The 23358-nt window shown below is 45.0% G+C and overlaps 1 protein-coding gene across 2 annotated transcripts in view; it reads right to left on the reverse strand.

Moving 5' to 3' along the window:
- The window catches only part of RIN2 (Ras and Rab interactor 2), a 233823-nt gene that overhangs the window by 179945 nt on the left and 30520 nt on the right, over positions 1-23358 (reverse strand). For both annotated transcript variants that reach the window (XM_084777856.1, XM_084777851.1), the window contains exon 2: positions 8918-9061. The gene's annotated coding sequence lies outside the window, so the exon portion shown is untranslated. The remainder of the gene's footprint in view (positions 1-8917; positions 9062-23358) is intronic.

Genomic DNA, 23358 nt, shown 5'->3' on the forward strand with positions numbered 1-23358 from the left:
TCACTGTGCTCACATCAACAACACTCACTCGCTCAGAATTCTATCCACTCCCCACACAGTTCCGTAATTTTGCACTTTCATTTCCTTTACAGTTAAGTAAACTTCCATCAGTGTACATACTGCATCTGTTTATGAGCATCTGGGCTGGTTTGGTTGCCCTGTAATTGTAGATAAAGCAGCAATAACATACCCAAACTCCTCTTTGGTAATTTAGAGTCCTTTGAGTACATGTTCAAGACCTCACTAGGATAGAGATGGGCCGTGTGCAAGTTCTGTTTTTAGCTTCCTGAGAAACCTCACTGATTCCCACAGTGGCCGCATGGCTGAACGCTATTACAGTAGTAATATGGGCCCTACTTCCCCATGTTCTTCCCAGAATTTATCTTTTTTTTCTTGGTGATAGATATTCTGATAGGAGATGGAATATCAAAATACTTTTACCTGCGTTTCACTGATGGCTAAAGATGCTGAATACTTTTTAAACTTTTTTTTTGTTGTTGTTCATTTGTGTTTCTTCTTTTGAGAACTGTCTGTTCCTTTTGTTTTTTGGTAACTGTAAGTTTTTGATGTTTAGTTTCTTCAGTTCTTTTTGAAAAGTTTTATTTTTATTTTTACATTGTGTGTGTGTGTGTGTGTGTGTGTGTGTGTGTGTGTGTGTGTGCGCGCGCAGAAGAAGGCTCTGCTGGAGCTGGAGTTACAGGCTGCTGTGAGCCACCCAATGTGGGTGTGGGGAGCCAAGTCAGGTCCTCGGCAGGAGCAGAATGGGCCTTAACTTCTGAGTATCTGTCCAGGCCCTATTTGTGCAGTTCTTTGTGTATTATAGACATTAGCCCCATCTGATGTGTGGACGGCTATGGCTATACTTTCCGTTCTTCGGGCTGTCTGCCTGTGCACTCCGCAGATGGTTTCTTGTGCTGCATAGAAGCTTCTTAATTTCGTGGAATCCCACTGGCCAGTTCTTAAGGCTACATCCTGTGCCACTAAGAGGTTCTATTCACAAACGTCTTGCTTACATTTTGAAATGTTTGCCCTACGTTTTCTCTAGTAGTTTCAGTGTTTTGGGCTTTAAATTAAGGTCTTTGGTCCCTCTGACTTGATTTTTGGCAGAGTGGGAGGCATGGATGGTTAGTTCTTTGTTGTTCATACAATTCTAGCAGTAGCATTTGTTGAGTAGATTTTTCCACAAATGTGTTTTTGACACCTTTATAAATGTGTCTGTTTTGTCCCAGTACGATGCTGCTGCTGCTGCTATGGTCTGTAGGATAGTTCTGTGGTCACTGCTGGTACTCTCTCTATTTTGGATTAAATTGGGGAGATTTATGTTCTTTTGTGTTTCCACGTGAATTTCAGGATATTTGTTTCTGTTTGTTTGTTTTTTTTAGTTTTGGCTTGGTTTGGTTTCTCTGAGTAGCCTTGGCTGCCCTGGACTCACTTTGTAGACCAGGCTGGCCTCAAAGCCACAGAGATCTGCCTGCTTCTGTGTCCCCAAGTGCTGGGATTACAAGCATGCGCCACCATGCCCAGGGGATATTTGTTTCTTATTCTGTGAAAAAACATCATCGGAACTTTGATGGGGACTATAATGAATTTAGATGTTAATTTGGAAGTATAGCCAATTGTTTTTATCATCGAGACAGGGTTTCTTTGTAGCCTCAGCTCTCCTGGACTTGCTTTGTAGATCAGGCTGGCCTGATACTCACAGTGATCCACCTGCTTTTCCCTTCCCAAGTGCTGAGATCATAGGCGTGTGCCACCAAGCCTGGCTTGTAGAGCCACTTTTATAGCATTAATTCAGCCAATCCGGGAGCACAGGAGGTTTTCTATCACCCAGTGTCTTCTGTAGTATCTTTTTTTCAGTGTCTTAAAGGGTTCATTGCGGAAGTCTTTCACTCCCTTTGTTAGGCTTGTTCCTGGTCATTTGTTTTTTTTGAAGCTATTGTGAATGGTCTGTTTTTCCTAATTTCTTCTTCAATAAGCTCATTATTGGTAGAAATGCTACTGACTTTTAAACGGTGCTTGTGTAACTTGCAACATTGACTGGGAGTTTTCTGATGGAGTCCTTAGGATCTTTTATGTATGTAATTATGCCACCTGCAAAAGACAGGTAGTTTGACTTCATTTCATTTCATTTCATTTCTTTCTTTCTTTTTTTTTTTTTTTACTTCATTTCTTAGTTTATCCTTTTTTATCTTTCTCTTGCCTCACTGCTCTAGATGAGCATTCCAGTCTGTAGTGAATAAGAGTGAAGAGGCCGTTCTTGTTTTGCTGCAGATTTTGGAGGAGATGTCCTCAGGTTTTCTCCACTTAGTATGTCGGCTGTAGCTTTGTTTTATGTTGGCTTTGTTTAGATAATATTCTTTGTCTATTCTAAATTTCTTCAGAATATTTATCACAAAGGCATGTTGAAAGTTCTCAAGTGCTTTTTCTGCACCGGTCTAAATAATCATGCAATTTCTGTCCTTAAGTCTACTTTAATATATTTGTATAAATTTATTAATATATATATTGAAACAATCATCCATCCTTGGGGTGTCAGTTACGATGTATGATTTTCTTGATGTGCTCTTTGTCTCGACTTACTTGTATTTTGTTGAGCACTCTATGTTAATCAGGGGCTGAAATTCTCTCTTATGTTCATCATTGGTTTCTAGTTTTCTTGTGTTGTGCTTTTATCTGACTTTTGTGTCACAATAATACTAGCTTCATAGAACGGGATTGATAGTGTCACTCCCTTTGTATTTTGTGGGACAGTCTGAGAAGCGTTGCTGCCGGACTTCTAAGGAAGTTTGGTGGACCACACACCTCAACCTACTCGGCAGTGAATGGTATGCTTTTCTCTGTGGGGAGTCTTTTAATTACTTCTTCAATCTCATTGCTTATTGCAGTTCTACTTAAATTGTTTATAGCTCCTGGCTTGAATTTTGTAGGTAAAATGAATTTAGAAATTTATGCATTCCTTGTATGTTTTCTGGCTTTTGAGAACGTAAGTTTTTTTTTTTTTTTAAGTATTCCCTAATGATCCTCAGGATTTCATTGTAATCTGTTGTGAAAATTCCCTTTTCATTTCTACTTTAATAATCTATACCTTCCTTTTGGTCAGTTTAATTATGGGTTCATCAATTTTCCTAATAGTTTCAAGTAGCCAATTTTGAGCAATTCTCTACATTGTTTTTTTTTTTTTCCCAGTTTCTCTCTCATTTCTTTCTGTTCTTATCTTTATCATTTCTTTTCCACCTGATGCATTTGGGGTTTAGCGTCTGTTTTTTGAGAACCCTGAGGTGCAGTGAGTTACTTGTCAGCATCTGCTGTTTGAATGTGAGCCCTGATGGCTGTAAGGCTTCCGACGAGGAAGCCCTGGCTGCACCCGAGGTCGGTAGGTTGTGCTGTCATTTCCTTCACTTCTAGGAACTCTTTACTTTCCTCTGAGGATGCGCACTCCCTATGTGTTGGGTGGAATGTTTTCTGTAGATATCTGTTAAATCTAGTTGGTCTACGGTATAATTTCACTCGAGTTTCTCTGCTGAGTTTTGACTGTGGGTTTTGGCTGTGGAAGCCCCATAAGATAGGAGAGCTGGGTATTAAAGGCTCTCACTATCACTGTATCATGGTCTCTTATGCTTTGTAGCATCTGTTTTATGAAACGGGGAGGCCTGTGACTCAGTGCATAAATATTTATGATAGATAAACTTTCTTGATGACTTTTCCCCTTTATTTGTAGGTAGCTTCTCTCTTTATCTCCTCTGACTGGTTTTGGTTTGAAGTCTTTGGCAGATACAGAATTACTACATGATTATCTTCAGTTTCCATGTGCACAGTTGATTTCCAACCTGTGACTCCCAGCTTAGGAATGCGTTTGCACATGAGTTTCTTGGACACAACAGATAGTTAGGTCTTGTTTTATAATGCAGTCAGTTAATCTGAGGGTTTTTGTTTGTTTGTTTTTGTTTGGTGTATTGTCTTTTACATTTTATAACCATATGGTTGAAACCATAGCTACAGACCCAAAGACATGGAAGGCAGACTATAACCCTGCAGTGTCAACAACAGTGCAGAACCGATTCCATTCCAGATGCATCAACCTGAGGGGCTTTGGGGCCTGCTTCTGAATGACAGATGAAATTGCTCTCTTATCTTCTACCTCCGTTCTGCTCACCAAATCCTCATTCCTTGCCACAACTCCCAGTCCCACCAGTAAGAAGATAAAAGAAGAAAGGGGGAAAGCTGTCACCAACTGTGCTCTGCTGCCTGCATCTTACTCCCGCCTTTGCAGACAGTAGGAAGAACAAGAGGGAATGTGTGCAGCTTTTCTATTCTAGGGCCCTCTCAGCATCTTATCACTGTCTCCATCCCATTAGATTTTTGTCATGTGTTATAAACCAGACAACCAGCTTCCTTTCCAGCATCCCTCTTTGTAACAGTGTTAGCTCCCTCAGCAAAATGTTTACACTTTCCGCGCTACTGCGGACTTCGAGGACTGCTCTCCTTTACAACCGTGAGCCCCCTGTCACCTCCCTTTCAAAGGTGGCCCAGGAGCTCCTCCTCCTCCTGTCTTTCTTTCTTTCTTACCTCTTGTATCTGCTCTGTCCTGCTACCTGCTTTGTCCAGTAGGATGTGGGAAAGTCACACTGTTGTTTTCAAGCCCGAGTCTCAAAGCGTCCTAGGTGCTCCATTCCCTACAGGCTTGCTTCCACATGAACAGGCTCCGACTAGAGGAAGGAGACATGCGGAACAGAGGGCAGCCACCCGTGGGCGCCATCTTCCCTTAGACAACTGGGACAGGACCACAATGCAGAACTAGTCGAGGTATGCCAGATGGGCCTGGCTCAAATTATCATCCCATGGAATTATGAATTAAATGAATGCCTATTTAAGCTACAGTCTGAACATCTCCGAAACCAAAACTCGGAAGTGTGAAACACTACTGATCCTAAACTGCTGATACTAAGTATTTCCAGAAGGGAGAGTGAACCCTACCTAAGCCTGGAGGTAGGAATTTTAAAAAGTTTTATTTGTATCTTGCTGGTATGTATGCCCATGTGCCATGCCATGCATGAACAGTGCATATGGAGGCCAGATCTCCTGTGAGTGAAGTTACAGATGGCTGCTAGCTGCCATGTGGGTGTTGGGAATTAAACTTGGGTCCTCTGGAGGAGCAGAAGAGATTCTTGACTGCTGAGCCATCCCTCCAGAACTGGGGGCAGCTTGTTAAGCAGTGAAGTTAACTAATTGATAGTTTAGCTAATGCAAAATGCAATGAGAGAGTTAAAGTTACTAACATTTTTGACAAGTTTTTCCATGTTTTGTAGTATAAATAAATAACTATCATATTCTGATTTTGCCACCACCTCCATTACTTCTGAGTTCCTATAGATTCTAAGTATAGAGACAAGTACTGGCTGCTCTGGACAACCTAAAGGTAAGGTTTGCTCTTAGTTCCCAAATAGTGACGTGTTTGCGCACACGCACACACTTAAATACAAGGTGAAAGTCACAGTACAACAGTTTCTTTGAGCAAAGTCAACTGAAAAGACACATTTATTTGCACAACTCCCAGCCCTGCTCTGATGCTACAGCAGAATGCCTGCACCTGAGCCCGTTATAGCTTTGGATTTTGCTGAGGGCCTCGTGTTAGCGAGGCAAACGAAGACATGGAAGAGAAGCACGTGTGAGAGAGAGAGAGCAGGCACGCCAGACTTGGGTAATAACACCCTTCAAGCCACCTCAGTCTCACAGCAATGAGAGCTCAGTTCCGCACAGAAAGCATCAATCCATTCATGAAACCTCTGTCCAATGATCTTACACCTCTTAAAGGTCTTACCAGTACCTGCCCTGTTACACTAGAGAGCAAGGCCATGATCTGTGGTGATGACTAACAGTAGACATTAGTCTTGACTCCTACTTAAAAGGATTAAGAAATACTTAGGATACACTGTATCTATAAGGATATTTTCAAAGAAGCTTAGTTGAGGAGGGGAGATTCACACTGAATGTGTGGTACCACAGGGGGGCTGAGATCTCATGTTGAATGAAAAGGGGGCAGGTGGCCAGCAGTCATCTCTCTTTGTTTTCTGACTGGGCACAATGTGACCGGCATCCTTCTCTACCCTGTTGCCGTGGTGAACTATATATTTATCCATAAGCCCATATAAACCCTTTCTTAACTCATTTCATCAGGTGTTTCATCTAATAACAGGAAAGTAGCTAAAACATTAACCGCAGCACGAGCCCTCCACCCCCCCCCCCCAGCCCTGTCCTTTCCAGTGTCAGACATTTGCTCCTCCCCACTAAAAACATCCTTCACTATTTTAACAATCTAATGAGATCTGGGGTGCCCTGTATTGCTTCCTATATACTGTTTACCTAATGGCTACATTTTATTGAAGATATTGATTTATGCAACTTTAAAACAAAGATGTTTTACCTGACAGGAAAGACAAAGCAAACAAGCAAGAAAGTTTCACTTTGTTCAAGTTAATTAAGACAGGGGTGGGAGCTGATATGCCTTGGAGCAGACAAAACCAGTTGGCCCTTAGAAGGGACCTAAGCTTTGTTTTGATTTGCAAGCCTAAGTGGAACGTCTAGCTGTTTCTTGTACTTCCAGTGGGAGAAACCAAATACAGCCACTTTATAATCATAACCAAATATTTTCTTTGCTTTACTTCTGTGACTATAAAAACACCGCTTACCGCAGGGGTTCTTCCTTGCCTCTGTCAGTGCAGCCCCAGCACGACATTTGTGGAACTGTGTGTTTCAGTTCCTGGATGTTGAAGATGTTATTGTGGGGCCAGCAAGATGGCTCCACAGGTGAAAGCACTTGTCACGAAGCTTGAGAACCAGAGTCCCTGGAACCCACACAGTGGAAAAAGAGAACTGAATCCCACAAAGTGTTCTGACCTACACACACACACACACACACACACACACGCACACACACGCACACGCGCGCGCGCGCGCACACACACACACATAAAAAAATATTTTTTGTGGCTGTTTGCTTTGTCCGTTTGTTTTGTTTGGGGAGTGTTATCAGGGATTAAGGCCCACGCCTTGTGCGTGCCAGGCAAGCTCTCTACCACTGAGCTACACCCACCGACAAGGTTACCCTTGAATTCATGATGCATCTGTTTTGGTCTTCTAAATGATGGGACTACAGATTTTCACTTCCATGCCTGGCCTCAGTTTACTTTTAACAGCCTCAAAAGACAGACAAGCTTTCAATACCACGAGAAGACTTTGGTAGTGGCGGATGAAACTCTCCATCTCCTAACTCCGTTGTCATCTCTGCAGAGAGAATCCACATTAACACCCTCCGGTGGGTTTCACATGTGCTCTGCCCTTTTCTATTAGGTCAAGACCTATGCTAGAAGAAAAGAGACGAGACATCTGAGACAACCCATCCTTGACTTCCATGAGGTCAAACATGGGATAAAAACACTGATCGATGTGTCAGGCGACAATTCTTCTGCACGATAGACAAAGAGCGTATAGCATAACGTGAGCAGACACCAGAAGACCTACCTCATGGAGGACTCTATGCTTAGGCCAGAGCAGGGCACCTACCTAGGGTCCACAGTAAAGAGTCACAATCAGGAAAATAGAAAACTCTAGGTCGGGTTTGGAGAGATGGCTCAGTGGTTAAGAGCACTGGTTGCTTTTCCAGAGGTCCTGAGTCAATTCCCAGCAACCACATGGTGGCTCACAACCATCTATAATGTGATCTGATGCCCTCTTCTGGCCTGCAGGTGTACATGCAGATAGAACACTCATATACATAAAATAAATAAATGAAATAAAGAAAACTTTAGGTCAATGTAAGCAACTCATTAGCTAGCTGGTGGCCTTGGGTTCATCACTTAATTTCACGTGCTCTTGGCTTTCTTCCTTGTAGGCGGACGTCATGATAACTACTGTAAGTGGTGTGTGTGGCTCTGAGTTGAAATAATAGCCCCAAATGGTTGTGGTTATGTTGCTTACAATCTGCCACAAGGGCAGGGCTCAGCAAGGATGGCTCATCAAGAGCAGCTTGTCCCCATCTGACTAGACTCTGTGGAGGCAACCTGAGGGCTGGGACGCCTTACAGAGCCTCACTCACATGCTGACGGGCTGTCAACTGGAACCGGCACCTGTTTTCCCTACAACACAGTGGCTCTCAAGACTACGGCTCCCAAGATAACTAGTAAGCCAGGCAAAAGCCATGCCCCCTTTGATTTGAAGTTGCTTGTGGTGCACGTCACTTCAGTCACTAAGTCCCGCCTAGGATCAAGCAGAATGAGAGTAGGCCTTGCGATTGACGGAGGAGTAGCAAGATTCTGGAAGAGCAGCAGTGCTACGGTAACCACTTGTTAGACTGTGTCACAGTGCTAAGAACTGATATTCCTCCATGCTTACTTCTTGAAAGGTAAAAAAAAAACCCCAAAAAACCAAAAAACCAACCAAAAAAACCCACAAACAAACAAACAAACAAACAAAACAAAACAAAAGGAAAGGAAAGAAAGACAGACAGACAAGAAGGAACTTCCGGGGCAGAGAAAAGGTAAAGTGACATAGTTTCTGTTGGTAAAAGCCCTGGACTGGCTGTGTTTCTTACATTCTGGATGGTTCTGGCAGAGCCAAGAGCAATGCCTGCCCCACTGTGAAAACTAAACCAGTCAACCTATTAAGGCCATGCCTGGTATGTGGTCAATGCTCCCCACAATATGCACGGATCTACTTTACGTTCCTCGGGTTCCTAAAATGTCCTGACTCTTGGATGGCCCTGCTGCTGCGACATCGTGAATGCAGTCCCCCTGCAAACAGTTTCCCCTGTGACCTTCCAAAGCTGACACAGAATATACCCCAAGCCCCAGCGACAGGACCGGAAATGGACTAAATTCCTGGGCTGCTGTGAAACTGGTTTCGTCATCAAATTTTTACATACCTTGTCAAGCCAGCATCTCTCTCCTCTCACTTCGGCTCAGGCCCGGCCGACTCCAGTTTAGACCTGTCTGCTGCAGAGTTCTGGAGGCTCAGACATTTGGTTTTTCTTGGCGGACGTTCAGAAGTTTCTATCTCGGGTCTCCATCTGCAACACAGGACTCACTGTTTAGGATTTGTATACAGTTAAATGCACCATGAGCCACACAGGCGACTTGTTCCCTGTCTGTTTTAGAAGGACATTGACAGACAGGAGGACAGGGATGGCTTTCTTGCCCACGCTGACCCCGGGCTTGCCCACACTGACCCCGGGCTTGCCCACGCTGACCCCTGGCTTGCCCACACTGACCCCGGGCTTGCCCACGCTGACCCCAGGCCTACCTCCAGACCAGGAAATGAGGAGGGAGGGGTCTCCTGAACCAGCAATGCCCTCCAAATTCCCAGCTGTGGCTCAGAATTTAAAGACTCCAAATAGTCTCCCTAAAACAAAGGACGGATCAAGAGCCATCCTGTTGTCACTATCCATTATGTGACACTTTTTTTTACTCTTTGCAGCACATCAGCTCTTAAGTCAGTTTTGAACTTTTACTCCCAGCTTCGGGAGTGGATTTCCATGCTGCCTCATATTTCACTGTCAACCGTTCCTGCCGATACCTTTAGTACACAAATACAGCCATCACATTCACGAAGGAAAGCAAAACATGAAAATGATTCACTGTCATCACTAATGCCTGTATCCCAGCACAGGTGGAAAGTTTACACTCAGATTCTTTCTCAGTTGCTGTGTATTCCAATATTAAATAATGCACACCCAAATATTACTTTTCTAAATAAATGCTAATTATATACCCATTCCCCTTGCTCATCACACTCTTAGGATAACTTCCCAAGGCTGTCTCGGCCCCTTTCCTTCACCCTTTCATACTATTGCTCTGTCCCACTTCTCCAACAGTCCGTAGGCCTCCTCTTTCCTCCGTGTGAGTGTCACACACGTCCACCCTTCACACCACCTCCTCTTTCCTCCGTGTAGGTGTCACACACGTCCACCCTTCACATCTGGCCTGGAATATCCTCCATGGCCCTTGCACTTTTCTTAAGAAGAATCAACATTTAGGCCTGGGTAAAGGGCAGCCGGGCTATAGCCAGGATCCTTTAGGGCAGCACCTACACAGGGACACGAGTGCAGCTCTGCCTGTAACGCTCATCACACCATTCCAGCTACAGTGGAGGCTGAGAATCCATGATTGATGAGCTCTGAGCTTGCGTGACTTTCGCCCACAGGAGTATGTGTATTTTCCATCATGATCTGTACCGGCACCCGCACGCACAAGACAGAAACAAACCCTTTATGGAATTCCACCAGTCACACTCCTTCTCACCCCTCCTTCACTTTTATGTAAAACTATGCTGGACACCCATCTTCACTCATTGGCCAATCACTATCAGGGGGGAGGGGCAGCCATGACCCGCACTTAAGAACAGTGCTTCAACCCAGAATGCAATTGTGTGTGTGATATGCACATGTATGTATGCAGGTGTGTTTATATGCATGTGGAGGCCTAAGGTCGACCTTGGGTATTCTCCTCTATCTAGCCCCATTTTATTATTATTTTTTTGAAACGGATCTTTTCACTGGACCCAGAGCTTGCGGGTTCAGGTAGAATGAGTGAGCACTGGGGGCGTGCCTGTCTCCTCCCGTGAGCATTAGGGTGCAAGTGCACACCACGACACTGAGCCATCTTCTCAGCTTCCAGAATAGATTTCAATAAATTATTAAAGATTACTCTTGAACTAAAACTTACTTCAAGGAGAGAGGAATGGAGGGAGGGAGGGAGGGAGAGAGGGAGGGAGGGAGAGAAGGAGGGAGGGAGGGGAGAGAGAGAGAGAGAGAGAGAGAGAGAGAGAGAGAGAGAGAGAGAGAGAATTTGCAGGAGACCTGAGTTCAGATCCCAGCACCCATATCCAGAAGACTGTATGTAACAACTGCCTATAACTCCAGCTCCAGCAGACTCAACACTCTTTTCTGGCCTCCTCAGGGACTGCACACACACACACACACACACACACACACACACACACACACACACACACTTAAAAAAGAACTAACTTTGGATCTAAAACAAACAAAAATAGCAGGGCGAGGGGGCAGTAGTTCGAGGCTAGCCTGGTCTACAGAGCAAGTTCTAGGCCAGCCAAAGCTACACAGAGAAAACAACCACCAGACCAACCGCTTCACAAATTCCAAAAGGTTGGTCTGTGACTCTGAACCTCAGCTCCTGCTGGTCATTTGAACATCTCTGTCCTATACTAAACCCCTCTTTTGCCAAACAACCAAAACTGAACTCGTGTGCTTCCCGACTTGCCTGGCCTTGTAAGTGTATTTCACATCTACGCTCTCACGCAGCTTCTCCATGTGAGAAATCTTAACCGTCTCTCTGTAGATCCTCACACCTATAGCTCGCGTTGCTTACGGATGCTGCCTCCCTGCGTGCTCAGGGACCCAGCCTTACGTCATCCATTGCCTGAGGACAGCAGTACGGAGCATCAGGCAGGTCTTCGCATCAGGATTTTTTGAGTGAGTTTTAGCATTCTGGCACACATTTGTCCTTTGGATTTAACAAACTGGCATTCCAGGGGAGGCGATGAAAGTGCACATGGCTCTCCGAGGAGGAGGCTGGCTGTCACTGGTGTGTCTAATAGTTCACTACGGTCTAGCATGGAACCCTTCCAACACAGGCTCTATAGCTGTAGGCTTCCAACACCTTTAGTACACAGGCATAACAGAGAAGGAAACAGTGCTCAGCATGACCTGATGTGCACGGTTACTACTGTAGCATCATCCAGAAGTGTCTCAAACAGTCTTTTGAGGACCCAGGGCCGGGAGGGAGGAGGGTTAGCCTTCAGGATAAAATGTTGCTGGACTGCTTCCAAAGGTATCAGACATTGAGAAATGCAATGATTTCAGCAGCCAGAACTAAGGCGTCTAATGTAGTAGCACCAAACTGAATTTGCACAGATGAGGTATGGCATGCTGCAAACGTTTATAAAGCAACGCAAAGCAATGCTCACTTAAAACAGACCTCTGTGGAAGAAAAGCACAGCTGTATGCTGAAATGAGAAACAGGCTGCCCGTGGCTCCATTCGAGGCAGGAGTCAGCAGCTGGAACAACTTGGGACAACTGGCCTTTCTGATAGTGTCCCAGCATTTATTTCCTCAGTGCAGGGCAGCTGTTGCAATTTGTTAGTGAACTTGAACAAAGCTGTGTTCCCAAAAGGAACTAAAACTTCTTCCCCGCTTTCACGGGTTCCTTAACATTCCTTGAAATTGTCTGATGACTACTGGCCTTCAAAATATTCAGTTATTTTAACTTTTAATTTAATTTCTGGATGGAGGAAAGTCAAACTTGTGGGATTAGAAAGGATTTTTCCTAATCTCAATGACTTGTTATATACATAAATAAATGTTGATTAGTTGTCTATTTGGTACTGTGCACCGTGGGAAATTCAGAGTCATGATTCTCATTAAAACAAAACAAAACAAAAAAACCCTCCACTTACTTATAAAGAAATTTACAAATTAAATCTCTTCAGGTAGCCAGATGTGGTGGCACGGGTCTGTAATCCCAGCCACTTAGGACACTGAAGCAAGATCTTGAGAGCTGAGCATGGTGGCGCACGCCTGTAATCCCCACACTCAGGAGGCTGAGGCAGGTGGATCTCTTTGAGTTCAAGGCCAGCCTGGTCTACAGAGTGAGTCCACGACAGCTAAAGATACACAGAAAAATCCTGTTTCAAAAAAAAAAACAAAAAGAAAAGAAAGAAAAGGGGGGGGGGGAAGAAAGAAAGAAAAAAAAAGAAAACCCACCCTGGGTAACCTAGTCCTCCCCTGTCTCAAAATGGGAAGTGAAAGAAGAGCCGAGAATACAGCTCAGGGGACAGTGCTCGCCTGGGACAGTGCTCGCCTAGGGAATACTGCTCGGGGGACAGCGCTCGCCTGGGACAGTGCTCGCCTAGGGAATACTGCTCGGGGGACAGCGCTTGCCTGGGACAGTGCTTGCCTGGGACAGCGCTCGCCTGGGACAGCGCTCGCCTGGGACAGCGCTCGCTTGGGACAGCGCTCGCCCAGCACGTGAGAGGCTTTGGTTTCAATTCCCAGGACCTCAAGACAGCAACATCCCCAAGGTAAAAGCAAGGTGAAGAGGCTGAGATACCAACTAAGGTTCATTTTTCAATGCAGTCTTAGTTACTCTGGAAACTGAGGCTGCTGCTAATTTTTCCATGTATTCTGACAAAGTCACCTAAAAGGTGATGGCATATCGCTCACTGTCACCAAGCATGGCTTAAACAGGCTGAGTGTGCTGATACGCAGACAGCAGGGCTTTTGAAAAGCTACTCTAGGAAGGGTTTCTAACAATTCTTTTATCACATCTCATACTTTCTGACTCTGGGGCCTCTGGATGGCGACTGTGTCCTGAAGTGCTCCATTCCCGGCTTAGTGGGTCACCAGGCAGCCTGGCTTTGCTATACAAGTGAGCGCTCCACACCACAACTGCCCTGACTCAGCACAGATGCCATACCTCAGGCTACAATGAACTAGAGACCCCTACAAGACACCGACCAGATGCTAGCCAGCATCAGACCCCTACAAGACACCAACCAATGCCAGCCAACATCAGGCCCCTACAAGACACCAACCAATGCCAGCCAACATCAGGCCCCTACAAGACACCAACCAATGCCAGCCAACATCAGGCCCCTACAAGACACCAACCAATGCCAGCCAACATCAGACCCCTACAAGACACTGACCAGATGCCAGCCAACATCAGACCCCTTACAAGACACCAAACAGATACATGAACTCGATAAACCTCCATTTCTTATACTTATTCAGCTAGAATATTCTGTGACAGTATCAGAGAGTCGATTAAACAACCGATTTCCCAGCTACGTTCCTACAAAAAGTGAAGTCAGGTTGGTTCATTTCATTTTTGTGTACCCAAGTTTCTGTTGGTACCAAACATTGACCGTGGCATCTTCATGTGTGGACCACATCTTTGGTATTGGCTCAGTTTAAGACTCTAATCACTCATCGGCATGGTGGCTCATGCTTTTAATTCCCAGCACTCTGAAGGCAGAGGCAGGTGGTTCGAAGCCAGCCTGGTGAGTCCAGGACAGCTAGGGATACACAGAGAAACCCTGTCTCAAAAAACCAGACCAAGCCAAAACAAAAAAAGAAATCTATTCAGTTGTGATTCCATGTATTCTGTTCCTAGAAATTCTATAGCAACCAGCACTTGGGATGCAAATCTAGCTTATCTAGCCTTTCCCACTGCGTTTCCTACAAAATCCAGACCCCCAGGTTTAAGAAAGATTACAACGTTGTTCCACATACTTTACTACGAGGTGTGGAATTACACAAAGTAAGTCAGGGTGCTGTTATCATTGTTGTTTTGGCTTTGCCACAAGAGCTCTGAGCATCAGCAAGGGTTAAATGATGTTTCATGGGCTCTCTATGCTTGTCTTTTCATTTTCTGGCCAGCCTGGTCTACAAAGGGAATCCAGGACAGCCAAGGCTACACAGAGAAACCCTGTCTCAAAAACCCAAAAAGAAAGAAAAGAAAAGAAAAGAAAAATGTCCTACCAACTGCCTTAGCTTTCTTTCATTTTTTTTTAAAGTTTAACATTTCTTTTTACTTTATGTAAATGGGTATTTTGCTTGCATGTATGTCTGTGCACCGCATGTGTGTGGTGACTCTAGAGACCAGAAGAAGGTATTAGACTCCTTAGAACTGAAGTTACAGATGGTTGGGAGCCACCACATGGGTGCTGGGAATCAAATCCAGGTCCTCTGAAAGAGCAGCCAATGCCTTTCGTTTTACGTCACTATAAAAAAACACCCAAGATAACCAACTTCGGAAAGTTAACCAACTTGTCCAACAGTTCTGGAGACTTCAGTGGCTAATCAGCTGGTCTGTAGCTTTTGGGCCTGTGGTGAAGCAGCTCAATATGGCGCAAGGACCTGGGAGAACAGAACCATAGGCCTCATTGTGGAGAGAATAAAGAGAGGACCAGTGTCTCTATGCTCTTCAAGGACACACCCCAGTGACCTAAGGACACTTCAGTAGGCCCCACTTTCTACAGAGTCTACCGCCTCCAAACACATCACCCTGGTAGGACGAACCTTAACCCTGAGCCTTGGGACACTCAAGATCCATGTTGCAACATCATTTCTCTCTGGGCCGAAGGTTAAAGAGGAAAAGTAATATTCAGAGAAAAACTAAGTGACCACTGCCAGAGTTAAGATCCTCTGTGTCTGGGCTGTACAATATGGCAGCCCGTAGTCCTAGGTGGTCACTTGAACTTTTGCATGTCCAAATAGAAATACATACAGTAGGTAGAGACTATACGTATTTTGAAGTCTTAGTCAAAAAACCAAACCAAACTAGCAATTACTCAGTAATATATGCTCATATTTATCAAGTTGAAATACCTTGAAATTCTGTACTAAATACCTTATCAAAATTAGCTGTGTTTAACTTTATTAATATGTGATTTAATTTTTAAAAATGTGAATTTGCATATGTCCTTTACGTTGCATTTCTACTGGACAGCGACACTGCTGCTCTGTAACTATCCTCAAAGCTTTTGTGGCTCTCAGCCCCCCTTTGGCTGGGCTGAGGTATTTGCTACATTCGTAACACACACACACACACACACACACACACACACACACCTACACACATGTGGGCGCGCACACACACACACACACACACACACACACACACACACACACACACCATTATGTTCTTCTGAACACCACACATGCATAACTACACTCAAACACACTCATAACACTATTTCCTGACTGCACATGCACCATACCCACACCACACAATGGTGTACTCTGAACACATATGCTCTCTTTGTACGGCACACACAGAAAGTGGTGCTCTCTGGCCCACAGCACCTTGCCCTCTGCTGCCCCCTCCTGTTAGCATCCGATTTGTTCTTTAAGATGCTTTTTGAAGAGACACTAGGAACTATATTGAACCCCTTTGTCCCGCAAACCAACCTGCAGCCTAGGAATTCTGTAGTTTTGTGTCAGCGTCGCATAGTTGGAGCATGTGAGTTCTGAGCAATCCCGTGAGCTGGTTGGCAGCAAAGCCTGGATGTCCTTTGTAAAATCAGTCACCTTGGTCCCCACCTTAGTCTCCTCTAGGGCGCTTGCCACTGTTCCCATCTGCTCTCCTTCCCTAACCACACCCACCCTAGCCCTCCTGCGAACCTTCTCTGCCCCGTGTTTTCAGAGCTTAGTCTGCATGTCCTGCTCAGTGTGTGTGACTCACAGTGATGCTGTACGTTGCTACTGTGAACTCTGTCTTACCCACCTGATTCCTCTGATGACCATGATGGGGTCTACTCTTGGTTAAATCTCACACTCTAAGGCTTCTGCTAATATTTGCTTAATCTAAAACATACTACACAGATGAATGCTCTCCCTATCTTTTCTTTGTTTTGTTTTTTGAGACGGGCTGACAATATAGCCCTGGATGACCTGAACTTCCCATGTAGCTCAAAATAATATCAAGCTTGTGATATATGTATATGTGCCACCATACTTGGATCTCTCCATATTATATATATATATATATATTTTTTTTTTTTTCAAGATAGTTTCTCTGTCTATCCCTGTCTGGCTGTCCTGGACTCGCTTTGCACACCAGGCTGGCCTCCAACTCACAGAGATCTACCTCCCTCTGCCTCCCGAGTACTGGGAGTGTGCGCCACCATGACCTGCTAAATTTTTATATTTTGTTTGTTTGTTTGTTTGTTTTTGTTGGTTGGCTGTGTGCACACACACAAGTAGGCATGCATGTGAAAGTCTGAGGATAACTCTTCTTCCACCACGTAGGCCCATAGCTTTGTAGCAAGTGACTTTACCCACTGGGCCATTTATCTGGCCTTCTCCATGCCTTTTAAAACTAGACTTTGGCTGTTAACCTTGGGATTGGGTTAGCTGCCCACAGGGGGGGACATAAAAATAAAGCCACATCAAGCATCCATGTTATAAAGAACATTCCAGGATGCTTCTCCTCCAAAGACCTTGCCTGAGTGCTCCCCCTTCCAGCTCAGTCTCTTGACCCTGTCGACTTCTCCAGCCATATCTCTAGAAGAAAGTGGACGAGGAAGGAAAGAAGGAAATGTGCATTTCCCTTTCAGTGTTGCAGCAGGAACAGAGATAGTAGTTGGGACAATTCTGAAAAGGAACATTTCTGGCAACTTTAGAAGACTCTTTATCCTTTATCTATTGTCTAAAATAGATACAACATAACAGAACTTATCTCTTGTCTGAAATGGATACAATATAACAGAATAAAGAAACGCAGCTGTACCATTGACCTAATGTCCATCCTTGTGAAATGTCCAAGTACATCCCTGGCTTCCATAGACCTGAAGGCTCCAATGTCATAAGATAGCATCTGAGGTCTACAAAGAGGTTCCCCCTCTTTTCGGTTGCTATTACCTGCATGGTATGTTCCCATCAGTCCTTAAAGACATGGTCTCACTATGTAGCCATGGCTGGCCTGAAGCTTACTATGTAAACCAGGCCGCCCTGGAACTCACAGAGAGATCTGCCTACCCCAGTCTCCGGAGTGGTGGAATTAAAGGTGTACATTATCACATCTAGTTCACCAACATTTTCTTTTAGATTTATGTATTTTTATTTTTAACCATATGTGACGGATATTTCGCCTGCATGTATGTTTCTGTACCATGCGTAGGCAGTGCCCAAGGAGGCCAGAAAGGGGTGTCAGATCCTCTGGAACTGTAGTTATAGATGGCTGTAAGCTGCCATATAGGCCCTAAAATCAAGCCCAGGTCCTCTGCAAAAGCAATAAGTAATTGTAACCTCTGAGCCATCTCTCCAGGCCCTTCCACCAATACATTTTTAATGCATCTTGATTTATGATTTTTTTTTCTGTTACTTTAAAAATTTTACGAAATTCTTTCCATGTTGGAACATGACATTTGGGCTAACCTAAATCTATGTTCCTGGGACGTGGCTATTCAAATTGGTTCTTGATTAAACTATTTCTTATTTTCTTTCATGTGAGCTCTGTGTTTTTGTGTCAGCACATTCAAGAATGATCAATACTTCTACAAATGCTTATATTTTGAGACAGGGTCTCACTATGTAGCTTTCACTGTCCTGGAACTCACTGTGTAGACCAGGTTGACCTTGAACTCACAGAGATCCACCTGTCCTGATTTCAACCATTTCTACTTCTATCTTTATAAGTAAAGAAAAGGGACAAGAAATCCATTTGTTTACTCAATTTGGCCAATCCCTCTTTTCTCTGTTCAGACTCTAAGCTGGGCACTATAAGAACACAGCTGGAGTTTCAGGGATGAAAAAGATGGGTGTTGTTTTGGCTGGAGTGTGGAATTTTTGTGTAGACAGAACAGGTTGGCTACTGTAGAATTCTAGTCAGCCCCAGGAAGCTGCGGCTGACCATGGAAAGGTGAGCCAGGTGAGGACTGGGCCAGTGATGGCAGACCCACAGCAGCCAGCGACAGTCTGAATAAGGGTAGGGCACACCAGGGAGAAGCAATGCTTAGGTCCAGCAGCAGGGCCTGAACTAGGCAACTGTGGACTCAGACTAGAGGAAGGAAGCCATACTCAACGATGCCAGATATGACAAGAGGGGCCAGACACGGCTACCAGGTGGAGGAGTCGGGGCAGGGAGACGATCATTACACTCCGGGGGGAAGGTTGAGTCTAACTTGAAAAGCCCAACATTGGTTGAAAAGCTAACAGAATGGTAATTCTGTGTCTGAATAAGACGCACTCTACTCTAAAACTCACACTCTTAAATGCAACGGAGGAAGAAAAGGGAAGCGTCCACCCCTTCCTAGCTCCTAAGTCCTGAGATCTAGACGCCTGGGTGAGATAGAGGCACTCTGACCTACTAGCCTCATTCAGCCTGCAGGGACCAGGGTCAGTGTGCAGTCATCTCATTCTTGAATGAACTGGTTGTGATTCCATGGTAAATCTAGATTGAAGAGCCCAACAGATGGCTGTGGAATTGCCAGAGACAAACAGATAACACTGCATCCGGAAAAGAGAGCATCAACGACGAGGAAGCCAGAGGTCTAGAGAAGCCAAGCCACTCGTTGGCCTTCTGTTCAGAAATTCTGGGAACCACACTTAATTAAAACATGACAAAACTGGCACTTATCCACAAATGGAGGGTTGATGGCTGCTCAGATGGTTTGTCTCAAAAAAGCAATGCTTCCTTTGTCACCGAGATTGGATTAATCTGTAATTAGTCTGTAAGCGAAGAGGCAGAACTGGGACCAAGAGATTGAAATTGGAGGAAGGCAACTTGAAACTCAAGGCAAGGAATCCTGTGCCAGCACTTAAGATGGGAGAGATTTCTTTCTCATCAAAGGTTAAGGTACAGCCTGGACCTCAGCCCCAGAAGGTACTACAGGTGGGACTGACGTGAATGCGGAGAACACGACAACAGTCACGTGCCCTGTCCCTCTTGTGACCCCACAGGAGGAAAAAGACTGGAGCAATGGAGCGAAGGTGAGAAGACGTTGTCAGGGAAACCAGAGGTAAGATGCCGGAAGGAACAGGCATTAGTGAGAGGAAATAAATGAACTGCAGACAGGATGCTAAGTAAACAAGACAAAGTAGGCGAGTAAGTCATAAAACAGTAGAAAGACAACCGAAAGAGGATGACACAACCAAAACAAGACTGCGGAACTTTACTGAAGTAAGTAACATGCAATCTCAGATGGACCAGGCCACAGCACTCCTATGTGTCTGATCACTCTAGCTTTAATAGTTAGGTCTATAATCTGCCATGATTTTTTTCTATATGGAATTTTAAGCATCATTTCTGCTTTAGACTGTCTGCTCACCCAGCCTCAGCTGTGGGGCAGGCTCTCCTTTCCCAACGACATTGTGGTGTGGCCTCTGTGGTAAGCCAAGTGACTCCATAGCTTGTATACCCATTTCTGGACTCTGATTTCGGTTAAGTCTACCTGCTTGTTTACCTTTGTTATGACGAGACAGTCATAATTATCTACCTGTGTAGCCAGTGTTAGTCACTGGTGATGTACAGCCTATGTTCAGAGGCAGACAGGGACTCTACTAGGAACAGGAATAGTGGCCACTCACCCAGTATTTTGGTCAACGGTCTGGTTTAATTATCGCCTGTGTCTTTAGAACAAGAGCAAAGCTGAATTTAAAAGTAATGGACTAACTTGTTTAGCTGAGGTAAACTGAAGCCAGGAGGGCATTCAGATAGATGCTGAGAAAGCAACTGAAACTGTTAAAGCCAATGGAGCCACTGAAGTCCCTGCACTGTGCTGGGACAAAAGGGCAGGTGTCCTGAGGGCCAAACTCCACCCACTGGAGGCTCCATCCTGTCAAGATCCAAATCCATTTAAAGGAAGAAAGCTTAAGTCGAAGGGTTCTCTGATCTTCAAAGGCAACTTGTCCAGTGACTGGTTTACCCAGGATGAGCACATACACGCTGATTCTGTTCACGTCCAAGGGGGCCAGGCCGCATCTAAAGCTGGTAGTAAAACTCGCCAGCACTGCCCACATGGCGGTACTGGCTTTGGGTATGGGAGATACAAGGTTAAGGGTATTGTAGAATTCTGCTCCACGGATTCGGAGAGAAACTGAGGCCAAACAGTGTATAGCACGGTTGGAGTGTGGGATGGGGCCTCTGAGAAGACACTCAGTGGAGCCAAAGCCTATGGGGCAACGGAGACGTCGGGATGTTAGAGATGCTAGGACCATGGGATGTCCACAGAGGAAAGCTGCAAGCACGGAGCGGAGCTGGCTTAAGGAGAGTGCGTGCGCTGCAGGTGGCAGGAATGGGGCTAGCCAAACCTTTGAAGGCCAACTCACCGCATTATGTGGCCCAGATGCTGGACCCTAAGCTACAGGATTTGATGTTTCCCTGCTGGATTCTGACCTTGCTGTGGTCTGGCCTGTCTTTGCTGTGCCTGGGATTCTTCCCTTTTGGAATAGGAATGTTTGCTCTGTGCTGTCATTTGTTGGAAGGATGTAATTGCTTCTTATTTTGTAGGAGCCCGTGGGTAAAAGAAGTCGGACTTTTAAAATGTTGTAATTGTTGAAGACTATGGGGATTTTTAAGTTGCACTGGATACGTTTTTTGTTATAACAGAGTCATGAGTCTATGAGGACACGGGGCAGAAGATTATGGCTTTAAAAATGGTGTTTCAGTATCAAGTTGACAAGGTGTGGGATTGTGATGGCTCATGTTAACTGTCAGCTTGACGAAGTCTAGAATCTCCTGAGAGCTGGGGACTCTGGGTATGTCTGTGGCAAAGTATCTTGATTTTATTAATTGAGGTGAATAGATCCACCCACAATGGGTGTCACCATCTCCTGGCTGGGATCCTGGGCTGTAGTGGAGGAAGGTAGCACTCACTGGCTTCTCTCTGCTATTTCATGGTGCCTGTGCTGTGGAAAACTACTTCAAGCTCTGCTGCCTTCACTTCCCACCGTGACGGACTACACCCTTGAACTGCAAGCCAAAATAAGCCCTTTCTCCCTGAAATTGCTTTTGTTAGGGCATTTTATCACAGCAACAGGAAGAGAAATGAACTCCATAGCATTAGACTCTGTGCTAGGAAGAGAAAAGTCTTACTCCAGTACTCTATATGAAGCCACTCTTCCTTATTAAGGCCTAGGATTCAGGACTTGTTCGGTTCCCTGGAGCAATACCATGTCAGCTTCACTAGAAACCCTTGAGAGTGGAGCGGATCTAATTCCTGTGACTTTGTTTTAGGAAATGGGTGACTATTTTGCATGAGATTTTATGAAGCTCTTATAATTTTCTTCCTTGTTTCACACTTACCAATATACAATTTCACTTCCAGTTGTAACATTAACTTAAAAACAAAACAAAACAAAACACCCCATGGAGCCCTAGTGTGCGATGGTTGTAAAAGCAGCCCCCATGGGTGTGTACACAACCTCTTTCCCCCAGGGACCTTCAAGACAGTTTCCTGGCATCTATTCACGTCTCTTATTTCAATGCTGTCCCCAGGCTTGGCTCCAGACTGGTATACGTGTCTTTGGGAAGCTCTAAAACACAGTAGCCAGGTTCACATGCACCAGGCCATCACGTCCATCCATCCCAAGCTGCACAATAAAGAGCAGATGGCGAAGAGGACCAAGTGCACTTCCCCTGGCTTCAGTCAGCCTACTGTGCATGGGCTTGAAGATAAGGCAGCTGAGAGGCAGCTCCTTCCTCAGAGCTATGAACTCAAAGATGCTCTAACTGTGTCCCCCAGGACAAGTGATGGGCCCTGCATCCCCAAGGCCTTCCACTGTGCTCTCCTATACCCTGCCAGATTATGTTCAGTAATAAATCTCACATCCAGTCTGGGAAAAAGAAAATCAGTTTCATACCTCTGTGCAATGTACTGCAAATCCCTGCATCTTTTCAGCTCTGTCCCATGCACAAACAAAGTAAATAGTTCTAAAAATGTGTCCCATGGCTTTTGCCAAAGGCAATGGCCAGTTCAAGCTTCCCAGCTACAAAACAGAAAAACAAAGGGAAAAGGAAGTCATCTAAAAATATCTCAGTTCTTCAAGGGAAAGGTAAGTTTATAAGCTAAGAGGGACATAATTCTTCTTTAAAAAAAAAAAACCCACATGTTCTGGGATGTCAGTTTCTTCTTAAAAAAAAAAAAAAAAAGTCCCAAACAAAAACTAACGTAAAAGTTGTTAAGTAAGCTGCTGTTTTTCTCTGGAACTCATTGTTAGTCCTTAAGGATTTACTCATCCTAATTACCGATTGTTGTGTAATAAGACCACAAGACTCTGGTGGCTTAAAACAATATTCATTTTCTTATTGCCATGGTTTCCGAGGGTCTGGAATTCCAGAGGAATTTGGCAGATCAGTTCTGGCTGGGAGTATCATCAAATGAGGCTGCTGCGGGACGGTAGCTAGAGCTGGGGGTGGGGGGTGGGAGGGGGTGGGGGGTGGGGGGGGGTGGAAGGTGGGGGGGCCTGGCGGCTGGCAAGTGGGAGGTCATGCCTCCGTGTAGTCTACCCTTGGTCGTTGGTCTCTCTGGTTAATTTAGGCTTCCTCATAGCATGGCAGCCTCAGAACAATCTAACAGCTTGGAGGATGCAACTAGCGGATCCAGGAAGAATAAACAAGGACAGAAGAGGGCTTTGGATGCCCTGGAGCTGGAGTGATAGATGGTTGTGTACTGCTCCTCAGGTGCTGGGAATCGACGCTGAGTCCTTTGGAGGAGCATTTAACCACTGAGTCATCTTTCCATATATTGATGGTGTGTGTGTGTGTGTGTGTGTGTGTGTGTGTGTGTGTGTGTGTGTGTGTGTGTGTGTGTATGTGTGTGTGTGTGTGTGTGTGTGTG

This window comes from Acomys minous (genome assembly GCF_964271855.1).
Source record: "Acomys minous genome assembly, chromosome: 3".
Taxonomy (NCBI): Eukaryota; Metazoa; Chordata; class Mammalia; order Rodentia; family Muridae; genus Acomys; species Acomys minous.